The 8668-nt window shown below is 40.6% G+C and overlaps 1 long non-coding RNA gene across 1 annotated transcript; it reads left to right on the plus strand.

The window, feature by feature from the left end:
* The first annotated feature begins 6439 nt into the window (after positions 1-6439).
* On the plus strand, positions 6440-8047 carry LOC121389641. Its single transcript, XR_005960099.1, has 3 exons — positions 6440-6497; positions 7019-7188; positions 7904-8047. It is a non-coding gene; the product is annotated as an uncharacterized LOC121389641 (long non-coding RNA).
* Positions 8048-8668: the final 621 nt, after the last annotated feature.

Genomic DNA, 8668 nt, shown 5'->3' on the forward strand with positions numbered 1-8668 from the left:
ACTTGTTCACTACGGCTCTATATCTGAAACAAAGGATCAACACACCATTCACCGAGCGTGTGTACTCAGACCACTACCCACTACTACCAGTGTGGCCCAGTGACTATGTTGAAATACCAGTGCCTAATGACTACGCACTTCAAGATGATTTGTATGCTGTAGAACCACGAACCGATAACATTCATGCTACTCAATCCAAAACATGGCCTCCACACACTCTCCTCCAAAGTATATCGGGGAGAATTCGCATACCAAACACAACCGACAGTCCACAACTCCTGAGGAAAAATGAAAATTTTTGCCAAATTCGACCAGTATTCATCCCAGAAGTTGTCAATGTCAGTGACAAATCACATCTCCCCAGAACATATACCAAATCACAGTCATATGGCAAGTTCTCAGACCAAATTCAAATAGACCCTCACCGTATTCTCTCTCCAGAAATCAGAAAGGAATTCAGTGCTCTGGTTCAGAAATATGATGATGTATTTTACCCTTCCATAGAATGTTATAATGGTACCAGTGGTCCATTCCAAGTAGTAGTTAACATGGGTCCAGTACAACCTCCTCAGAGGAAGGGAAGAGTACCCCAGTACTCCAGAAAGCAAATCGGAGAACTTCAATAGATGTTCGATGACCTCGAGGACAAGGGAGTATTCAAACGTCCTGAAGCTGCAGGTATCAAGGTTGAATACGTTAACCCTTCCTTCCTTGTCAGAAAGTCATCAGGCGGCCATCGCCTGGTCACATCATTCGGTGATGTTGGTCGTTACACCAAACCTTAGCCGTCCCTGTTACCTGATATAGATTCAACATTAAGACAAATCGGTCAATGGAAATATATTATCACCACTGATCTGTCCAGCGCTTTCTACCAAATACCACTTGACAATAATTCCATGAAGTACTGTGGTGTCGCTACTCCGTTTCGCGGTATCAGTGTATACACCCGATCGGCAATGGGTATGCCAGGTTCAGAAACTGCACTAGAGGAACTTATGTGTAGAGTTCTGGGAGATTTATTGACGGATGGGGTCGTCACTAAACTCGCTGATATCTTGTATTGTGGTGGAAACAACTTATGACTGTCAGCACACAAAACAATAATCACTCCACAATCAATCACAATCCTAGGATGGAATTGGCAACAAGGCTGTATTCAGGCTAGTCCTCACCGCATCACTACTTTAGCGTCGTGTTCGCCTCCCAACACAGTCTATGGTTTGCACTCATTCATTGGAGAACACAAAATTCTTGCCCGCGTTATACCCGGCTGTTAGAAGATCATTGCCCCTTTTGACGATATTGTAGCAGGTCGCCAGTCAAAAGATGAAATAGTTTGGAGCAATGACTTTCATGATGCCTTTTCTCATGCCCAGACAATGCTCTCGTCAAACAAAGCAATCGTTCTCCCAAACCCAAACTACCAACTTTGGATTGTTACAAATGGAGCTGTTAAGGATCCAGGCATAGGAGCAACCTTGTACGTAACTCGCCACAATCAACCTCGCGTTGCAGAATTTTTCAGCGCAAAACTAAGACCACGTCAAGTCACATGGCTACCTTGTCAAATTGAAGCACTGTTGATTGTAGCTGCCACAAAGCACTTCAGTCCTTACATCATCCAGTCCAGAAACCTATCATCCTCACTGACAACAAACCTTGCGTCCTTGCTTTTGAAAAGTTATGTCCTGGCGAATTTTCAGCAAGTCCTCGAGTTTCAACTTTTCTGTCTACAGTCAGCAGATTTCAAGCCTCCATCCGTCATCTAGCTGGTAATGCAAATATCCCATCAGACTTTGCTAGCCGAAATGCCCCAGAGTGTCACAATGAATCGTGTCAAATATGTGCTTTCATCCAAGAAACTGAAAATTCTGTTGTTCGACATATTCTCATAGATGACATATTATCAGGTAAAACTCGGATACCCTTCACCACGAGATCAACTTGGCACTCGCTACAAGAAGAGTGCAAGGATTTACGGCGTACCCATTATCACCTGATTCAAGGTACTCGCCCTTCGAAGAAGCTCACCGACATCAAAGATGTTAAATGTTACATCAATAGGGTAACCATTGCCAAAGATGGTCTCCTCGTCGTAAAGCGAACTGATCCACTATTCCCCACACGAGAATGTATTGTTGTTCCTCGACAAGTTCTAGAAGGTCTCCTCAATGCCTTACATATTCAGTTGAATCATCCATCAGCATTTCAACTGAAGAAGGTAGTTCAAAGGCTTGACATGGATCGAGAGAGAGAGAGAGAGAGAGAGAGAGAGAGAGAGAGAGAGAGAGAGAGAGAGAGAGAGAGAGAGAGAGAGAGAGAGAGAGAGAGAGAGAGAGAGAGAGAGAGAGTGAGGGGAGGGGGGGGGAGGGAGGTAGGTTATTACCAGAGTGTTATTCGTTATCATTAAAATCATATATTAGGAATTCAAATTATATTATGCTAGCCTAATACATTATTTTTATCCTAATATATGCTATTGACGATACCGAAACACACGAGGGTAATAATATTTTGATCACGTAATCTCAAACTTAATACAGCGGGAGGTTTGTCTTTTGTAAACTGTACACACAACTTTAATTCCAGTCTGTCATTAATAGATATTTAAATAACGTAAGAATATGTGATGCGTTGTTTTTTTTAAATCAAATACGTCGAACTTGAATGACGTCATTTTCGATACTTAAGATATGTGATCTGCAAAATATCACATACTTTGATTCCATTAGAAATGTACGATAATATATGCTAAATATATATATGTTTCCGAGATACCGTCTACGTCATCGACGTTCCATGGGGTTGCCATGAAGCTCGATGGCATCGGGACGTCGTTGTCTTTTGGCGACTGCACGTTTGGGTGCACATCGGGGATTGTAGCAGTTTTAACTAATTGCGAAGTCGGAGCGAAAGTAAGCGCCAATATCTGCATAAGAAGTCGGTTCCCTTTTGTTGTTAACACTGAAAGAGTAAACACGACATACATACATACATTCATACATACATACATGCAGAGAGAGAGAGAGAGAGAGAGAGAGAGAGAGAGAGAGAGAGAGAGAGAGAGAGAGAGAGAGAGAGAGAGAGAGAGAGAGAGAGAGAGAGAGAGAGAGAGAGAGACAGACAGACAGACAGAGAGACAGAGAGATAGAGACAGACAGAGAGTTGAATTGAATTGAATGGATGTTTAACGACACCCCAGCACAAATAATACATCAGCTATTGGGTGTCATACAATGGTAATGAAAATAAATAAAGTAATGAAAATAAATAAAGTGATGATCAACATCAATATAAAAATTCAAGACTTAAACAAAAACAGTGTAAAGAACTGTGCAAAAACACAAATATCACAGAATTTTACGGATACTGAATTTTACTCAAAACTTCAATTTTGTGCTGTATTGGTCATTCTCAAAGAGAATGTTGCACCCCTGCACCACGGTGAGGTTACAGCACACGCAGGGGCAGACAGAGAGAGACACACAGAGTGAGAGGTTATTACCAAAGTGTTTTTCGTTATCATCAATATCATATACATGTATTAGGAATGAATGAATGAATGTTTAACGACACCCCAGCACGAAAAATACATCGGCTATTGGGTGTCAAACTGTGGTAATGTCATGTATTAGGAATACAAATTATATTATGCCAGCCTCTATATCCTAATATATGCTATTGACGATACCGAAACACACGAGGGTAATAATATCTTGATCACATAATCTGAAACTTAATACAGCGGGAGGTTTGTCTTTGGTAAACTGTACACACAACTTTAATTCCACTCTGTCATTACTGGATATTTAAATAATGTAAGAATGTGTGATGCGTTGCTTGTTTAATGCAAAAACGTCCAATTTGAATCACGTCATTTTAATACTTAAGGTATGTGATCAGCAAAATATCACATACTTTGATTCCATTAGAAATGTACGATAATATATGCTAAATATATATATGTTTCCGAGATACCGTCTACGTCGTCGACGTTCCTTGAGGTTGCCATGAAGCTCGATGGCATTGGGACGTCGTTGTATTTTGGTGTCTGCACGTTTGGGTGCACATCGGGGATTGTAGCAGTTTTAACTAATGGCGAAGTCGGAGCGAAAGTAGGTGCCAATATCTGCATAAGAAGTCGCTTCCCTTTTGTTGTTGTTAACACTGAAAGAGTAAAACACGACATACACACATACATACATTCATACATAAATACATACATACATACATACATAGAGAGAGAGAGAGAGAGAGAGAGAGAGAGAGAGAGAGAGAGAGAGAGAGAGAGAGAGAGAGAGAGAGAGAGAGAGGGGGGGGGTAGGTTATTACCAGAGTGTTGTTCGTTATCACTAAAATCATATATTAGGAATACAAATTATATTATGCGAGCCTAATACATTATTTTTATCCTAATATATGCTACTGACGATACCGAAACACACGAGGGTAATAATATTTTGATCACGTAATCTCAAACTTAATACAGCGGGAGGTTTGTCTTTTGTAAACTGTACACACAACTTTAATTCCAGTCTGTCATTAATAGATATTTAAATAACGTAAGAATATGTGATGCGTTTTTTTTTTTAAATCAAATACGTCGAACTTGAATGACGTCATTTTCGATACTTAAGATATGTGATCTGCAAAATATCACATACTTTGATTCCATTAGAAATGTACGATAATATATGCTAAATATATATATGTTTCCGAGATACCGTCTACGTCATCGACGTTCCATGGGGTTGCCATGAAGCTCGATGGCATCGGGACGTCGTTGTCTTTTGGCGACTGCACGTTTGGGTGCACATCGGGGATTGTAGCAGTTTTAACTAATGGCGAAGTCGGAGCGAAAGTAAGCGCCAATATCTGCATAAGAAGTCGCTTCCCTTTTGTTGTTGTTAACACTGAAAGAGTAAAACACGACATACACACATACATACAATCATACATAAATACATACATACATACATAGAGAGAGAGAGAGAGGAGCGAGAGAGAGAGAGGAGAGAGAGGAGAGAGAGAGGGGAGAGAGAGAGAGAGAGAGGGGGGGGGGTAGGTTATTACCAGAGTGTTGTTCGTTATCATTAAAAATCATATTATTAGGAATACAAAATTATATTATGCGAGCGCCTAATACATTATTTTTTATCCTAATATATGCTATTGACGATACCGAAACACACGAGGGTAATAATATTTTGATCACGTAATCTCAAACTTAATACAGCTGGAGGTTTGTCTTTTGTAAACTGTACACACAACTTTAATTCCAGTCTGTCATTAATAGATATTTAAATAACGTAAGAATATGTGATGCGTTGTTTTTTTTAAATCAAATACGTCGAACTTGAATGACGTCATTTTCGATACTTAAGATATGTGATCTGCAAAATATCACATACTTTGATTCCATTAGAAATGTACGATAATATATGCTAAATATATATATGTTTCCGAGATACCGTCTACGTCATCGACGTTCCATGGGGTTGCCATGAAGCTCGATGGCATCGGGACGTCGTTGTCTTTTGGCGACTGCACGTTTGGGTGCAGAGATCACACCGCTATTTCAGCCAATGAGCGACGTGTAGGCCAGCCATGTGCTTTCGTGTTCTCAGAGCATCGGCACACACTAGGCTACACATTTTTTGTTTTTTGAAGTGTGGTGGATATTTTAATCAGCACTAATTAGCATAATAATTAAGCAAATATAGCATGAATGCACTGTGGATAGCCACCACTTTGCATAAAATTAATAGAAACACAAGACAGAGTAATGTAAATAATTGTGTATTATGGAATGGATATATCAGACATTATAAAAATATGGCATATGGTGTCATGAATATTAGACTGCCAGGTCAGGATAAACACAAGCCAATTAATGTTCACAGGCTTCGATACATGATTCATGTCAAATCAGTCACTTTACCAAAATCTTTTGATGTTTATCACTTATGTCACCACAGTTTGTGTGTCAATATACACCACTTAAGTCTAGAGCCACATGTAATCAATAATCAAAGGCAGCACTGTAGAAATATGGTTCCAAAGAAATGTTTCAGGCCATGGTATATATCCAGATTGCATTTTATAATAGTTCAGGTAATAAAATAAATACATATATATATATATATATATATATCGGAAAGAATTCACCGAGTGTTCACAGTTTGTTGCCCAACAGAGTTATAGTTCAGTTCGGGGTCGAGTAAGTTTTTTGAATATGTTATTGTCCGATGAAGTCTATCATACATATTGTATCTTTTTCTTCTTAGAGATGCCCTCCTGGCTTGGAATTGCTGTGTTCGTTGACGACTCGAATGTCTCCTGGCTATCCGCTCGATGCTCTTCAAGTGGCATATGACCGATGTTTTGTCCGTACCCCAGCTCCCACAGCTGTACATCTTTGAATGACCGAACTTGAAAAACCCACTGTTCAGCATATGCACGGCACTGTGTATGCGGCTGGTGAAATTTCTATGGTATGTAACAGTTTTTGGATTTGTTCTGCTGTACGCTCTGTTGACGCTCTCACACTTTTGAGTATTTGTGTTCAGTTAGTCTTCTCAATGGCTTTTACACCCAGTCTTATGTCTATGCATTGTTTAATCAGTGCCTCGTCCTCTACCGTGACATTTAACTTTGTACGGTAGGCATGAATGTCATGTTTGATCGTCCCTTTTTCACCCCTGAGCACACAAAGGAATGTTTTCTGCATGTTGCTCCACATTTCCCAGTCACACAATATAGTATACTCGTAGCAGTGTAAGACAGTTTGCTTACTAACTTGTTCATGTTGCCGGCAAGTTGGTTGTGTGCCGATGTATATTCACTGTGGCAGCGCCGTCTCAAGTCGATAGCAAATCTTTTTTTAACCTTTTCTCGTTCCGCTTTTGTGTTTCCAGGGAACATGTTGTCACTGAACTTGACCCTTTCTGTAAACTTCCTTTGTGATTGGGATAAATGACGCGGGTGTCTCTCAGATTTTTTATCTTCACTTTAGATATTTTGCTCTGGGATGACTGTAATCCGGACACGGCACGGGAATCGCCATCAGTCGTGAAGAATCCAATCGTGAGTGGAGAGACGTCTGATGAGAAGTCACTTGAACACTGAGCTGCAGAATGTTCTTCGTCTCCTATTGTGTCGTCAAGCCGGAGATTTGCTGTACAGGTACCTGTATGATCGGGGCAGAGTATTAGTCTATTTTCTCTCGCTGCTTGAAGCTCACGAGCCTTGCAGAGTTTATTTCCTGTGTAAAGTCCTATTATTTGTTTCTTGCCAGTCTCATTTTCCACCATAGTGTAAGTTGCTTGTGTAGCGGCTGAAATGGTGTTGAACCGCACCCACTTGAAAGAGGATGTGTTGTACCGGCAGTCTCCTTCTATGGCAATGGGATGGTCAGCTGAAAATCCCCTATTAATGTTCAGTTGTACTAAGTCTGCTCTGCGTGTGGACATGTCAAGTTTATTGAGACTGGTTGTCACTCGTCCCACTTCGTTGGCAGTATTCTGCATTCCGCTGGTAGCTGGGGGGTGTGACTCCAGCACACAGCATTATTCCCCGGAAACCGGTAAACACCGACAGATGTGCTCTGTAGTCCTACGTGTACACCGACATTTGGCTTTGCTGATTTTGGTCCCCTCCTAGTATTCTGTGTTGTCTCTTCATACAGTTTGTATTTTTTACTTGTGAATGAACACTTTTGACATCTCAGTCCTGCACGGGTGCAGAGGCCCCATTTCTGACACAAGTCTAGATTCCATGTGTACTTGCCAGTGCACCCTGGACAAGCTAGTCTGTGGTCTTCATTAGTGTCATTAAACATCTTCAGAAGCATACCACAGTGTATAATTTTGGAATCATTCATGTCCATTTTTGCTTTCAGGAACTCGCCTGCCTGTGTACCACCTCCAGTTGAGATCCGTGTTGGTCGGAGAAGTCTAATGTCACTGGGAATTCCATCCGCATCCTTGACGATGTATGACTGTCTATCACAATGGTGTACCACAGCGTTGAACTCTTCTTGACTAAGTCTGTTGGTAACTGGTATGTTGTCACCTTCAGGCTTAAGACACTTTGTTTTAGTAACACCTATAGTTCTTTTGAACAGACATTGGTGTCCCTTTTGAAAGGCACCCTTGTTGTGCAGGTTTTCTGTTGGATTTTTCTTGGCTTCATTGTTAGCACACTGGGTGTGGGTATATTCTCTTAGTATAAGGAAAAGTTGTGAACTTTTGTATCTCTTAGCATGTAGCAGTCTTCAGCGGAATGGAACCTGTGGTGTGTGTTATGTTAATAAATACTCTCATGCAGTAAACTGATGCGTGTTCTGTTTTGAATTTGTTTATGATTGTGGTCAGTTCTCTCAGCCATGAGATACTTTAGGCTTCAGTTCACTCCCAGTTTGAAATTGCCCATGTGTCCCGTTGACAGCTGCCAGTGTGCATACTTCCCTCTCATACTGTCCCAAAAATAACCTTTTTGTGGCTCACTTGAATTTGCCAAATCCAATATTTAAATTAAATTTTTAATAAAAGTTCATGCATATGACATATTAAAATATGCCAGTACCCAGTATGGTCTTGTAATTTTAATGTGACCATTTCATAAGGTTCTGCTGTCAGTACCCCCCATTATACAACAGCAAACA

The sequence above is a fragment of the Gigantopelta aegis genome, chromosome 15 (assembly GCF_016097555.1).
Source record: "Gigantopelta aegis isolate Gae_Host chromosome 15, Gae_host_genome, whole genome shotgun sequence".
In the NCBI taxonomy this organism is placed as follows: Eukaryota; Metazoa; Mollusca; class Gastropoda; order Neomphalida; family Peltospiridae; genus Gigantopelta; species Gigantopelta aegis.